Here is a 16,207-nt window from a genome sequence, read left to right as displayed (position 1 = left end):
TAACTCCCTCCACCACCAACGCACAGTGACAGCAGTGTGTTCGATCTACAATATGCACTGCAGCAATGCACCAAGGCTCCTTTGACAGCACCTCCCAAACTCATGACCTCTACCAGCTAGAGGGACAAGGGCAGCACATACATGGGAACACCACCACCTTCAAGTTCCTCTCCAAGTCACACACCATCCTGACTTGGAACTATATCACCGTTCCTTCACTGTCGCTGGGTCAAAATCCTGGAACTCCCTTCCCAACAGCACTGTGGGTATACCTACCCCACATGGACTGCAGCGGTTCACGAAGGCAGCTCACCACCACCTTCTGAAAGGCAATTAGGGATGGGCAATAAATGCTGGCCTGGCCAGCGATGCCCACATCCCAAGAACAATAAAAAAATTGGCTTGTCCAGCTTAAATATACTTTTTTTCAATTGCTACAACCTCTCACCTTTTTAAAACCCATGTGAATGAATTTTGTTTTAACACACAACTCTTAAACAATCCTATAATCCTTACTGTGAAGAAAAAGAATCATCAAAAATCTGGAAATGTGACATGCGGCCGTAGGAATTTATCACATGCATGTCAATATAAAGGCAGAAATGTATTTTTAGATAGGAATGGAGCTGGCAGCTCTGCAGCTCGTTCCAATTATCCCCTGCCCTCTAACCCTGCTTGACCTGAAGGCTACACTTGAGTACAGTGATACTGGAGTAATATGACTCTTACTTCCTTTCACTTCCAGCTATGTCATGTGCTCTTTTTCAATCATGTATCTTCTTACACACCTGCCATCTATGGATTTCAACAGGAAGTAAAGTTGGGCAGGGGTTTAAAATAGGCATCCACTGATCCCATCAATTTCCCACTGGGCGAGTTAGGTTCTAATTACCCCAGAGAAGACCATGTTGGCTTTTACCCATCATTTCCCATCACATCTTCCCCCATTAAAAATCTGTTCACGTCAACCCATTAAGTGGTGACCAGTTCCTCGGGAGCCAGCTGCAGCTGAAATCAAGCTGTCATTCAGTACCTATGCGTTCTGCAGCTGAATGGTTGAGTTCTCCAACTGTCTTACTGTTTGAGCAGCTCAATATTTGCTTGAGTAGTGTATAAGTGTCACTGTTCCAACAATGCCTGTTGTAAGCTTGGCTGAAAAAAATATCATGGCCTGGAATTACTGCAGGAGTCCTATGGCGGAAGATCCTCGAAAACCACCTCCCTTCCCACAAGAAACAGCTAAATATGTCTGTTCCTCCAGTGTTTTCTCCCATCTTTCGCCAGTGTTGGGTGGGTCAGGAGAACCCCTTGGTACAGTAGTGTAGTGACGTATGTCACTGGACTAGTAATCCAGAGGCCTGGACTAATAACCTGGAGAACCTGTGTTCAAATTCCACTGTGGAAATTTATGAATTTGTATACAATTTAAAAAGCAATTTGGAAATGAGAAAGCTCGTATCAGTAAAAGTGACCATGAAATTAGTGGATTGTCATAAAAATCCAACTGGTTCACTCACGTCCTTTAGAGAAGAAAACCTGCTGTCTTTATCTAGTCCGGCCTATGTGTGAATCCAGTCCCACACCAATGTGATTTCTGGCAGTTGTATTACCAGCTTCTCAGGACAACTAGTGATGGGCAATAAATATTGACCTTGCCAGCAGGACCCATATGCGAAGAACGAATTTAAAATCTTTTCAGGGACTATAATTCAAAGCATGGCCCCATTTTGAAAATATTCGTAGAGAACAAATGTTGTGCCCTGATGCAAAGTTTTGTAAGCCTTTAAAGGGACAACATGCAGAATGCTGAAGTAAATGTTGCCCCACACAGCTCCAGCCTGACACCTAGTGGTAGTAACAGCAAGTTGCAAACAAAGAAAATCTCCTGATGTTCAATTTTACATCAAAAAGATCTTTAAGGACTTTATGCAACCAGAGGAGCTGTTACCCTTTCCCCCTATATTTTCAAATGAAAATAATAGCATAGATTTGACTTCTTGTTGCGCTTTGGGGAAAAAGCACTAGCATTATACAACATCACTCACGACTTTGGGATGTCCCAAAGTACTTTACAATCAGTGAAATCCTTTTAAACTGTAGTCACTGTTGTAATGTGGGAAAAACAGCAGCCAATTTGCACACAGCAAGTTCCCATAGATAACAATGTGATAATGACCACCTAATCTGATTTAGGCATTTATTGAGGAATAAATATTGTTCAGGACACTGAGGAGAATTCCCCTATGCTTTTTTTGAAATAGTGATATTGGATATTTCATGTTCAATTGAGAAAAGCAGGCAGATCCCAACAAATAAAGGGAGAAATCTATTACATCAGGTCAGGTCCATTACATCACAAGTAAACAAGAGGCCTGGACTAATAGATCCAGGAGGTGCAAGATTGAATCCCACCATGGAAGCTGGGGAATTTAAATTTGGTTAATTAAATAAATCTGGAATTTCAAAGCTAGTAGCAGTAAAGTACAGGATTATTGTAAAAACCCACCTGGTTCATTATTGCCCTTTAGGGAAGGGAAATTCTATTTTATTTTCTTACCTGGTCTCACCTGTATATGGATTCCAGAGTCACAGTGATACGGTTGACTTTTAACTGCCCTCTGAAGTGGCCCAGAAAACTACTCAATTGTATCAAACTACAACAAAAATAAACAATAAGAATAAAACTGGACAGCCACCCAGTATCAACCTAGACAGTGAACACAAACAAAGGCACACCCAGCCCAGTCAACCCTGCAACATCCACCTCACTAACATCTGGGGACCTGTGCCAAAACTGAAAGAGCGGTACCACAGACTAGTAAAGCAACAGCCTGGCATTGTCATATTCACAGAATCATACCTTTTATCCAGTGTTTCCATCACCGTCCCTGGTATAACCTCTCCCACTGGAAGTTCAGAGCCACTAGAGGTAACGGCACACTAGAACAACAGTCGGGAGAGAATGGCCTTACCCACATTGACTCCGGACCCCATGAAGTCTCATGGCATTAGGCCAAACACGTGCAAGGAAACCTCCTGCTAATTATCACCTTCCGCCCTCCATCAGCTGATAAATCAGTGCTCCTCCATATTGAACACCACTTGGAAGAAGCACTGAGGGTAGCAAGGACACAGAATGCACTCTGGATGGGATCTTCAATGTCCTTTACCAATAGTGTCTCGGTAGCATCACTACTGACCGAGCTGGCCTGAAGAACAAAGAACCAACATAAGGAAAAAACCTACTCCACCATGTCCTCACCAATCTCAGTTGCAGGTGCCTCTGTCCATGACAGTATTGTTAGGAGTGACCACCGCGTAGTTCTTGTGGAGACCAAGTCCCATCTTCACACTGAGGACATCCTCCATCATGCTGTGTTGCATTACCACTGTGCAAAATAGGATAGATTCAGAACAGATCCAGCAGCTCAAAACTGGGCATCTATGAGACACTGCAGGTTATCAGCAGCAGAAAATGGTATTCCACACAATCTGTACTCTCATGGCCTGACATATCTATCACTCTACTATACTATCAAGCCGGGGACCAAGCCCCGTCCAATGAGGAGTGTGGAAGAGCATTCCAGGAGTAAAAGCAGGTATACAAAAATGTGGTGCCAACTTGGTGATGCTACAACACAGGATTGCATGCATGCTAAAAACCAGAAGCAGCATACTATAGACCGAGATAAAGGCTTCTCGGCCTTTTGGCTAAGATCAAGTGTAGTATCTGTTCTTATCAGTGCTTATTTGATTGAGAAGAGACCATGATCATTGCCTTTTGATCCTGGGGAAGCTTTGAGTAAAATGGCTATAACCAATTTTCGAGCTTCGGGCCAGGGAGTGCGCAACACCGTTCGGGTGGTCGTGAAGGACAAGGAAGGAGATGCACCGGTCGATCGCACCTTCTTCATCAAGAAAATTCTCTTCGATTGCTGCGGATTTCAAGCGACGGACCTCTTCTGCCTGCAGGATTTCCCCAGCAGTGGATACTTCGACGTGACGTTCCGGAACGTGGCGGGATGCATCAAGTTCCTGAAGGCGTTCAAGGTGAAAGGGGACCGGGCGCCACTGTCGATCCTCTCAGCGGAGCCGCTCTTCATGCTTCCGTCACAACGGGACCGGGTGGTGACGATTCACCTCTACAACCCCCATGTTCCGGTGATGGATGTACTCACCTTTCTCGCCAGGTACGTCGAGGTGGCCGGCAGCAGCACTGATGTCAAGGACCCCTTTGGGATCTGGACCAGCAAGCGGCAGGTCAAGGTGACCTTGAAGGTAGATCCCAGTGGAGCCATCATCCACCCTCCCTCCAGCTTCGCTATCGGGGGAAGTCGAGGCTTCTTGGTCTACGCTGGGCAGCCCAGAGTTTGCCGCACCTGTGGCAAATCTGGTCACATGGCAGCCAACTGCAGCACGGTTGTTTGCAAGAACTGCAAGGAGGAAGGCCATCAGACCAAGGACTGTAAGCAGACTAAGTGTTGCAACTTGTGCGGTGCGGCAGGCCATCTCTACAAGACCTGCCCCAAACGTTGTCTCAGCTATGCTCAGGCGGCAAGGTCCAAGGAATGGCCGGGCGAAGGTTCGACGAAGGCGTCCGCTGTTCGAAAGGAGACCAGCAACCTTCTCCGCAGTGAGGAACTTCAACCTGAGAAGGAAGGGGAGGCGGCTGAAACCAACGACCCAGCACCTACCCAGCGCCCGGAAACCCCTCCTCCACAGACAGAATCAATGGAGGAGGAGGCAGCAGATGGACAAACAGGTCAGTGGCAAGTGGTCCAGAGGAAAACCACAAAGAAAAAACATCCCAAAGCCACCACCCAAACCAGTGGCAAGAGGAGGCTCTCTTCTGAATCAGACTGCAACAACTCCTCTTCACTGGACGGGGAAATGCTGGAACGACAGCCCCTTCAAAAGAGGCGGCAGAACTCCGAGATGGATGATAAAGCATCCCAGCCCCCGGGCACTGGAAGCTGTGATGGGCCCGGCGGGCCCCAACCCCAATTCCCCACACGTAACGACGTGGCCAACGCATCTCAGCTCCGGGACACCGGGAGCAAAGACACGTCTGGCGCACCTGAGCTCCGGGAGACCGGGAGCTGTGATGTTTTCGAGGAGGAACAGATGGAAGCAGCTGAGGACAACCCAATGCTCTCTGCCTACAAGACCCCCCCGATGTCACCCGAGCGGCACAAACCCTGCATGAAAAATCAGGAGGGGTTTCTGAGCCCAACCAACGTGAAACTGCTTGCGCATACGATGGGTATGCAGGAACATCCCGAAGGGGAAGGACTGGGACTAGCGAGGACAAATGGTATGGGAAGCAACAACTAATTTTTAGTTAAAAATGGGTATAAGAATTGCTTCCATTAATGTGCGTAGCATTAAATCGACTACGCGATGTGTTTCAACCTTGGATTACCTTGCCAAGGTCAAAGCTGACCTACTGTTTCTGCAGGAGTGTGGAATACCACACCTCAGCACCTACAGGCAGTGGTCGCGATGGTGGTCCCACGGGCCATCGATCTGGTCGGGGGGTAATGACTGCCGTTCCTCCGGCCTGGGTATTCTGCTGCGGGGAGGTAACTTCACCATCTCCGAAGTTAAGGAGGTGGTGGGCGGCCGCCTCCTCGTAGCAGACGTGATGTACAACAACGCTCCGCTCCGGTTGATCAACGTGTACGCCCCGGTACAACGCAGCAAGCGGCTGACCGTCTTCCAGCAGCTCCCACTGCTGTGGCGACGTCCAGGCCGGTCATCCTAGGCGGTGACTTCAACTGCATCATCGATGCGGCTGGACGATCCGGCAGTGACGACAGCAAACTGGACGCTACGTCCAGATTCCTAATAGAAACAGTTAAGGATGCCAAACTGCACGACGTCTTCAGCAAACCTGCAGACGGAGCGCAGCGCAGATACACATGGTCAAGATCGGACGGGTCAGCCCGTTCCAAGATTGACTTCCTGTTTGTGTCCCGTGCGGTCACGGTCGGATCCACCGACGTCAAGCCGGTGTTCTTCTCCGACCACTGCCTCTTACTGGCCGACTGTCACTTACAGGACGACCAGCGGGTTGGCAGAGGGACGTGGAAGCTCAATGCGACACTGCTGACCCCAGAGAACGTTGAGGAACTCAAAAGGGATTACAATGGTTGGAGGACCGTGAAACCCCTCTTTGAGTCTCCAGTTCACTGGTGGGAAGCGATTAAGAGAAAATCAAGAGGTTCTTCATCCACAAAGGTGTTCAGAAGGCGAGAGAGAGACAGAGGGAAGTGTCCCGACTCCAGAAAATTATGCAAAATCTACTCCGGTTGCAGTCAATGGGGGTCGAGGTCAAGGAGGACCTCCAAGAGGTGAAGAGCCAGCAGGCCTCGCTCTTTGCCAATGAGGCCTCCAAGATCATCTTCCGGTCCAGAGTCCGCTCCATCGAGCAGGATGAGACGTGCTCGCGTTACTTCTTCCAAAAGGTACACAGAGAGAGCTCTGTTATCAGCAGCCTGAAGGAAGAAGATGGCTCGGTAACGTCTTCGCAGTCCGACATACTAAGGATCAGCAAATCCTTTTATGCTGGGCTGTATGACGCGAAGCCCACAGACAGCAGAGCCTCCCAGTCCTTCCTGTCATCTATCACAGAGGTCTTAGATGACAGCAGGAGGGAGAGACTGGACAAGCTGCTAACTCTGGACGAGCTGACAAAGGCCGTCGAGTCTTTCGAGACGAGTAAAACTCCCGGGAGCGACGGCTTACCGGTCGAGTTGTACTCGGCCCTGTGGGACTGGGTCGGCCTGGACCTGCTGGAAGTATACGAGAGTATGCTCCTGGCCGGCAGCATGTCAGAATCCATGAGAAAAGGCATCATCACCCTCATTTACAAGCAGAAGGGGGAGAGGGCAGAAATCAGAAATTGGCGGCCCATCTCACTGCTTAATGTTGATTACAAGATTCTGTCCAAAGTCATAGCCAGTCGAGTCAAGTCTGCTCTGGAGTTGGTGATTCACCCTGATCAGACCTGTACTGCACCCGGCAGGAAGATCTCTGATAGTCTCGCGCTACTCAGGGATACGATCGCCTACGTACGGGACAGGAGGGTGGACACCTGCCTCATCAGCCTGGACCAGGAGAAGGCTTTTGACAGGATATCGCACACCTACATGATGGACGTGCTTTCCAAAATGGGGTTTGGGGAGGGAATCTGCAATTGGATCCAACTGCTCTACACAAACATCAGTAGCGCAGTGTCAATCAACGGGTGGGAATCGGAAAGTTTCCCGATATAATCTGGAGTCAGACAGGGCTGTCCTCTGTCCCCGGTCTTGTTTGTTTGCTGTATTGAACCCTTTGCTGAGTCTATTAGGAAGGATGCGAGCATAAGAGGGGTGACAATCCCAGGCAGCGGAGGCACTCAGGTCAAAACCTCCCTGTACATGGATGACGTCGCCGTCTTCTGCTCGGATCCGCTGTCCGTGCGCAGACTGATGAGCATCTGCGACCAGTTCGAACTGGCCTCGGGAGCCAAAGTTAACCACGGCAAGAGCGAGGCCATGTTCTTTGGGAACTGGGCTGACCGATCCTTTGTCCCCTTCACCGTCAGGTCAGATTACCTGAAGGTGCTGGGGATATGGTTCGGAAGGGCCGGGGCGTGCACCAAAACATGGGAGGAGCGAGTAGCCAAGGTACGACAAAAGTTGGGCATGTGGGGGCAGCGATCTCTCTCCATTGTGGGTAAGAACCTGGTCATCAGGTGCGAGGCGCTCACGTTGTTGCTCTACGTAGCGCAGGTCTGGCCCATACCCCACTCCTGCGCCGTGGCAGTCACCCGAGCCATTTTCCGCTTCGTCTGGGGATCTAAAATGGACCGGGTCCGGAGGAACACGATGTTCAAATCTCTGGACATGGGCGGGAAAAATGTACCCAACGTGGCCCTCATCCTGATGACCACCTTCGTGTGCGGCTGCATCAAGCTATGTGTAGATCCCCAGTACACAAACTCCAAGTGTCACTACGTGCTGAGGTTCTATCTGTCCCCGGTGTTGCGAAGGATGGGCCTGGTCACATTGCCGCGGAACGCACCATGCAGTTGGGCGGCGCCGTACCACCTATCCTTCGTGGAGCAGTTTCTGCGGAAAAACACCTTTGACCACCGGTCCATCAGGCAGTGGTCTGCACGGAATGTCCTCAAGGCCCTACGGGAAAAGGAAACGGTGGATCCTGTCGGATGGTTCCCCGAGCAGACCGTCAAAGTCATTTGGCGGAATGCCTCATCACCAGAACTTTCAAACAAGCACCAAGATGTAGCTTGGCTGGTGGTGAGAAGGGCCCTCCCCGTCAGATCCTTCATGCACACCCGAAGTCTCGCCCCCTCCGCACAGTGCCCCCGCGTTGGCTGTGGTGGGGAAGAGACGGTCGCCCACCTCCTCCTGGAATGTGCCTTTGCAAAGCAGGTGTGGAAAGAGATGCAGTGGTTTTTGTCAAGGTTCATCCCAAGCAGCTCTGTAACACAGGAGTCTGTGCTCTACGGCTGTTCCCAGGGACGCACACCGAGACAAACATCAACTGCTGCTGGAGGGCTATCAATTCGGTGAAAGACGCCCTTTGGTCTGCCCGAAACTTGCTGGTCTTCCAGCGCAAAGAGTTGTCCACCACCGAATGTTGCAGACTGGCACATTCCAAGGTCCAGGACTACGTGTTGAGGGACGCACTAAAGCTTGGGGCAGCCGCAGCAAAGGCTCAGTGGGGAAAGACCACAGTGTAAGGTTCCCCCACCAAGCTGGACTGAGGGGCTGGATCCATGGGAAACCCCTCGAACTGTATCGTTAATATTCTCAATTGCTGTAAATGTAAAACTGTAATTGACATGACCATTGTGAAACGGAAGGGTTGGGAAGAAACACATGACAGTATTGAAGGAAACTGATCTCCCTTGCAATGTTTGTATTTTTTGGTGCTGTTTGGAAACTGTTTGGCAATGTAATTTTTACAGATTTTTATGAATAAAGTATATTTTGGTAATAAAAAATAAATAAATAAATAAATAATCCCACAACCGTGACATCAAGGCAGCATTTGACTGAGTGTAGCATCAAGAAACCCCGGTAAAAATGATGTCAATGGGAATCAGGAGGAAATGTCTCCACTGGCATACTTAGCACAAAGGAAAATAGTTGTGGTTGTTTGAGGCCAATCATCTCAACCCAAAGCTTTACTGCAGGAGTTCCTCAGGGTAGTGGCCTAGGCAGAACCATCTTCAACTGCTTCATCAATGACCCACCATCATGTCAGAAGTGGGTATGTTTAATGATGATTGCACCGTCTTTGGTTCCTTTCACAGCTCCTCAGATACTGAAGCAGTCTGTGCCCTCATGCAACAAGACCTGAACAACATTCAGGCTTGGGCTAATACATGGCAATAACATTCGCGACACACAAGTGCTAAGCAATGACCATCTCCAACAAGAGAGAATCTAACCACATCCCTTTGACATTTAATGGCATTACCATCACTGAATCCCCCAATATCAACATCCTAGGGGTCACCATTGACTGACCAGAGACTTAACTGGACCAGCCACATAAATATTGTGACGACAAGAGCAGGTTAGAGGCTGTGAACTCTGCAGCGAGTAACTTACCTCCTGACTCCCCAAGCCTGTCCATCATCTACAAGGCACAAGTCAGGAGTGTGATGGAATACTCTCCACTTGCCTGGATGAGTGCCGCTCCAACAACACTCAGGAAGCTCAACATCATCCAGGACAAAGCAGCCCAATTGATTGGCACCCCATCCACAAACATTCACTCCCTCCACCACCAGCTGCAATGCAGTAACTCACCAAGGCTTCTTTGACAGCACAAGGGTAGGCGGTGGCGTAGTGGTATTATCACTGGACTAGTAACCCAGAGACCCAGGGTATTTCTCTGGGGACATGGGTTTGAATCCCACCACAGCAGAAGGTGGAATTTGAATTTAATTAATAAATCTGGAATTAAAAGCTAGTCTAATGATGGCCATGAAACCATTGTCGATTGTTGTAAAAACCTATCTGGTTCACTCATGTCCTTTAGGGAAGGAAATCTGCTGTCCTTACCTGGTCTGGCCTACATGTGACTCCAGACCCACAGCAATGTGGTTAACTCTTGCATGCCCTCTGAAATGGCCGAGCAAGCCACTCAGTTGTATCTAACCGCCACAAAGTCTATAAAAAGGAATGAAACTGGACGGACCACCCGGCATCGACCTAGGCACCGAAAACGACAACGGAAAACTCAGCCCTGTCGACCCTGCAAAGTCCTCCTTACAAACAGCTGGGAGCTTGTGCCAAAGTTGGGAGAGCTGTCCCACAGACTAGTCAAGCAACAGCCTGACATAGTCATACTCACGGAATCATACCTTACAGACAATGTCCCAGACACTGCCATCACCATCCCCGGGTATGTCCTGTTCCACCGGCAAGACAGACCCACCAGAGGTGGTGGCACAGTGGTATACAGTAGGGAAGGAGTTGCCCTGGGAGTCATCAACATCGACTCTGAACCCCAAGAAGTCTCATGGCATCAGGTCAAACATGGGCAAGGTAACCTCCTACTGATTACCACCTACCGCCCTCCCTCAGCTGATGAGTCAGTACTCCTCCATGTTGAACACCACTTGGAGGAAGCACTGAGGGTGACAAGGGCACAAAATGTACTCTGGGTGGGGGACTTCAATGTCCATCACCAAGAGTGGCTCAGTAGCACCACTACTGACCGAGCTGGCTGAGTCCTAAAGGACATAGCTGCTAGACTGGGTCTGCGGCAGGTGGTGGGGGAACCAACACGAGGGAAAAATATACTTGACCTCGTCCTCACCAATCTGCCTGCCGCAGATGCTTCTGTCCATGACTGTATTGGTAGGAGTGACCACCACACAGTCCTTGTGGAGACGAAGTGCCGCCTTCACATTGAGGATACCGTTCATCGTGTTGTGTGGCACTATCACAGTGCTAAATGGGATAGATTTTGAACAGATCTAGCAATGCAAAACTGGGCATCCATGAGTCGCTGTGGGCCATCAGCAGCAGCAGAATTGTACTCAACCTGTAACCTCATGGCCCGGCATATCCCCCACTCTACCATTACCATCAAGCCAGGAGACCAACCCTGGTTCAATGAAGAGTGCAGGAGGGCATGCCAGGAGCAGCACCAGGCATACCTCAAAATGAGGTGTCAACCTGGTGAAGCTACAACCCAGGAGTACTTGCATTCCAAACTGCATAAGCAGCATGTGATAGACAGAGCTAAGCGATCCCATAACCAATGGATCAGATATAAGCTCTGCAGTCCTGCCACATCCAGCCATGAATGGTGGTGGACAATTAAACAACTAACTGGAGGAGGTGGCTCCACAAATATCCCCATCCTCAATGATGGGGAAGCCCAGCACATCAATGTGAAAGATAAGGCTGAAGCATTTGCAACAATCTTCAGCCAGAAGTGCCAAGTTGATGATCCATCTCGGCCTCCTCCTGAAGTCCCCAGCATCACAGATGCCAGACTTCAGCCAATTCGGTTCACTCCGCATGATATCAAGAAACGACTGAAGGCACTGGATACTGCAAAACCTATGGGCCCTGACAATATTCCGGCAATAGTACTGAAGACCTGTGCTCCAGAATTTGCCGCGCCCCTAGCCAAGCTGTTCCAGTACAGCTACAACACTGGCATCTACCCTGCAATGTGGAAAATTGGCCAGGTATGTCCTGTACACAAAAAGCAGGACAAGTCCAACCCGGCCAATTACCGCCCCATCAGCCTACTCTCAATCATCAGTAAAGTGATGGAAGGTGTCATCAACAGTGCCATCAAGCGGCACTTGCTTAGCAATAACCTGCTCAGTGATACTCAGTTTGGGTTCTGCCAGGGCCACTCAGCTCCTGACCTCATTACATCCTTGGTTCAAACATGGACAAAAGAGCTGAACTCAAGAGGTGAGGTGAGAGTGACTGCCCTTGACATCAAGGCAGCATTTGACCGAGTATGGCATCAAGAAGCCCTAGCAAAACTGAAGTCAATGGGAATCAGGGGGAAAACCCTCCACTGGCTGGAGTCATACCTAGCACAAAGGAAGATGGTTGTGGTTGTTGGAGGTCAATCATCTGAGCTCCAGGACATCACTGCAGGAGTTCCTCAGGGTAGTGTCCTAGGCCCAACCATCTTCAGCTGCTTCATCAATGACCTTCCTTCAATCATAAGGTCAGAAGTGGGGATGTTCGCGGATGATTGCACAATGTTCAGCTCCATTCGTGACTCCTCAGACACTGAAGCAGTCCGTGTAGAAATACAGCAAGACCTGGACAATATCCAGGCTTGGGCTGATGTGGCAAGTAACATTCACGCCACACAAGTGCCAGGCAATGATCAACTCCAACAAGAGAGAATCTAACCTTCTCCCCTTGACATTCAACGGCATTACCATCGCTGAATCCCCCACTATCAACATCCTAGGGGCTACCATTGACCAGAAACTGAACTGGAGTAGCCATATAAATACCGTGGCTACAAGAGCAGGTCAGAGGCTAGGAATCCTGAGGCAAGTAACTCACCTCCTGACTCCCCAAAGCCTGTCCACCATCTACAAGGCACAAGTCAGGAGTGTGATGGAATACTCTCCACTTGCCTGGATGGGTGCAGCTCCAACAACACTCAAGAAGCTCGACACCATCCAGGACAAAGCAGCCCGCTTGATTGGCACCCCATCTACAAACATTCACTCCCTCCACCACCGACGCACAGTAGCAGCAGTGTATACCATCTACAAGATGCACTGCAGCAATGCACCAAGGCTCCTTAGACAGCACCTTCCAAACCCACGACCTCTACCAACTATAAGGACAAGGGCAGCAAATACATGGGAACACCACCACCTGCAGGTTCCCCTCCAAGTCACACACCATCCTGACTTGGAACTATATCGCCACTCCTTCACTGGCGCTGGGTCAAAATCCTCGAACTCCCTTCCTAACAGCATTGTGGGTCTACCTACCCCAAATGGACTGCAGCGGTTCAAGAAGGCAGCTCACCACCACCTTCTCAAGGGCAATTAGGGATGGGCAATAAATGCTGGCATAGCCAGTGACGCCCACATCCCTGAATGAATAAAAAAAAAACTTCCTAACCTGCAACCTCTACTGCCTGGAAGAACAAGGACAGCAGATGCATGGCAACACCACCACCTGCAAGTTCCCCGCCAAGTCACACAACATCCTGACTTGGAACTATATCCCTGTTCCTTAATTGTCACTGGGTCAAAATCATGGAACTCCCTTCCTAATGGTACTATGGGTGTACCTACACCATATGGACTGCAGTTGTTCAAGAAGGTGGCTCACCACCACCACCTTTTCAAGGGCAATTATGGATGGGCAATACATGCTGGCTTTGTCAGCGACGCTTACATCTCATGAACAAAAAAAATTCAGGTCTCTGCACCAAAAAGAGTACGCAGGGATCTCAGGGGTAGGCCTCAAGATGGGTAAAACTGTGTCAGCATCTGCAACATAAGCCCAGCACTCATATGTAAATGAGGGGTGATCCCAGACTTTCCAAGTCACTTTCCTCTGTCCGCACCTGTGGGTCACTCAAACTGAAAGGTGTTCTAAAATGGTCGACATGTGGACCAATCACTGACCTGGAGGGGTGTGGCTCACAGAGATTGTCTTGAATATGGAGCCTTATAGAAGGGGAAGAAACCCCTTCATGATTAGTGACCTTTGATCCTGTTCCAGGTAGGTTTCGAGTAAAATGGCTGGAACCAATTCTGGAGCTTCAGGCCTTTAGTAAGGAGTTCAGTGGCAGAGGGAGTGTTGAGACTCAAGTCTCTGAAGTGAGACTTGAACCCACAATATTTAAACTAAGGACCAAGAGTGCTGGATGCCATGGCTATCCATTACAACCAAGGTCACCAGGGGTCCATAACTGCTTGTCCACTCATCCAAGGACAAGCAGTAAAAAGCAATATATGGAAAATACAAAAGAGGACAGGCTAAAAGCTATTGGTCTGTCACGCCTATCCCATCTTGGCATGTGTGACCTCTGCATACCATCATCCCCTTTCTAACCCCCCCCCCCCCCCACCCCACTACACTCCCCTCCCCTTAAGCAGTTATATCATTTCTTCAGGGAGGGTATTTAAATCTCTCTCCATCGGCCCCTCCATCCTCACCTCCAACAACAAGTGTGAGGAGCTCATTGATTGAGACCATCCATTCAGTTGCCACTGCTGCATCCCTCCCTTTCACTTACACACGAAGTTAAAATTCCCCTTCCTTAGCCCTGAACTTGCATCTTTCTCTACTTTCTCTCCTATTTCCCCTCATGCCCGCTTTGAGCTCATTTTCTCAGTGAAACTCACTTGCGGCTCTCAGCCCGATTCCTAATAAACTGTTGACTGCCCAACTTCTTTTCCCATAGCTAGCTGATGTTGTAAATCGTTCCCTCTCCTCAGGTACTGTCCCTCTCCATTTCAAATCTGCCATCAGCATCCTCTCCTCAAAAAATATGTTATTGAGGAAGTATAAACAATGCACTTAGAAAATCATAGTATGTTCAGACAAAAGTCAACATAGTTTTACTAAAGGAAAATCGTGTTTGACAAATTTATTAGAGTTTTTAGAGGACGTAACTAGTAGGGTAGATAAAGGGGAACCAGTAGATGTAGTATACCTGGATTTCCAAAAGGCATTCGATAAGGTGCCACATAAAAAATAAATATGAAAGATCAGGGCTCATGGATTGGGGGTAATATATTAGCATGGATGGAGGATTGCTTAATGGACAGGATGCAGACAGTAGAGATAAACAGGACATTTTCAAGTTGGTGGGCTGTAACTAGTGGAGTACCACAAAAATCAGTGCTGAGACCTCAGCTATTTAAAATCTATGTTAATGACAGACGAAGAAAATGACAGTAATATATCCAAGTTTTCTGACGATACAAAGCTAGGCAGAAATGTGAGCTGTGAAAAGACAAAGAGGCTGCAAAGAAGTATAGACAGGTTAAGCGAGTGGGCAACGGTGGCAGATGAAGTATAATGTGGGGTTATTCACTTGGTAGTAAGAAGAAAGCGGAATTTTTTTAAAAGGTGTGAAACTTTTAAATGTTGATGCTCAGAGTGTACTTGTACAAGGAACACAGAAAGCTAGGATGCAGGTGCAGCAAACAATTAGGAAGGCGAATGGCATGTTGGCCTTTATTGTAAGGGGGCTGGAGAACGAGAATAAGGAAGTCTTGCTATAATGTATAGGACTTTGGTGAGACCACACCTGGAGTACTGTGAGCAGTTTGGGATTGGATTTTTGGGTGTCTCCGGGGATGGGAACGGAGGTGGCTAGGGGTCTGAAAATACCATTGGCGGCCAGCATTTTCTGACATTGTTCCCGGCGCCGGCCATGTTCACTAGCGTGGGAGGAAAGCAGCTCCACAATCCCACCCGATCCCTGATTAAGGCTAATTAAGCTGGTTAAGGAGCTCATTCTGAGCTCGCTAATGGGGGATGTTGAGATTTTTGAGGTGGGGGGGTGGGGGCCGCATGGGCTGCATGTGCTGTCTGGAACAGACCAGGTGAAGGGAGGCAGGTAAAGAGTGGGGAGCAAGTCATGGTTGCCCCAGGGAATGACCTGGGCCCCATAAAAGGGTGAACAGTGCAGAGGGGAACTCGGACATTGACAAACAGGTGCCCTTGACACACGCAGGTGCCAGGGAGAGTAGGCAGTAAGCGCTCAGGCAGTGTAGGGTACGTCACCATCCTGGCATCACGAGGGCATAAGAACAGGGGGAAAGGCTGCCAAGGACAATTGGGAGACCACCGTGAGCACAAGGAAGGCAGAAGCTGGCAATGAGGGCACAATTCTCAGATTTTGGGCACAGTGGCGATGAGGAGCAACACTCTCCACAGGAAGGACAGAGCCCCAGATATCAGGAGACCTGGGGAGAGGGGCGAGGGGCACGAGAGACATGGAAGCCATACCCTCAGCACAGGATCTTAGCGAAGACGGCATTACTTGGAAATAACCAAGAACCAGTGTCACAGGAGACTCCAGGCAGATGGTCACAGACATCTGTGCCCTCGGCACTGAAGACCTCCCACCTCACAGCACTGGTCGCCTTGCCCTGCCAGTAGCTGTCAAAATCACTGTGGCATTGAACTTCTTCACTTCTTGCTCCTTGCAAACA

General features: G+C 49.2%; 1 pseudogene; it reads left to right on the top strand.

The window, feature by feature from the left end:
- The first annotated feature begins 3,691 nt into the window (after positions 1-3,691).
- Positions 3,692-3,800, top strand: LOC137376832 (U2 spliceosomal RNA; annotated as a pseudogene).
- The last annotated feature ends 12,407 nt before the right edge of the window (positions 3,801-16,207 follow it).

This window comes from Heterodontus francisci, chromosome 13 (genome assembly GCF_036365525.1).
Source record: "Heterodontus francisci isolate sHetFra1 chromosome 13, sHetFra1.hap1, whole genome shotgun sequence".
NCBI lineage: Eukaryota > Metazoa > Chordata > Chondrichthyes > Heterodontiformes > Heterodontidae > Heterodontus > Heterodontus francisci.
Note: the sequence above shows the minus strand (reverse complement) of the source record. Positions and strands in the feature narration are given on the sequence as shown.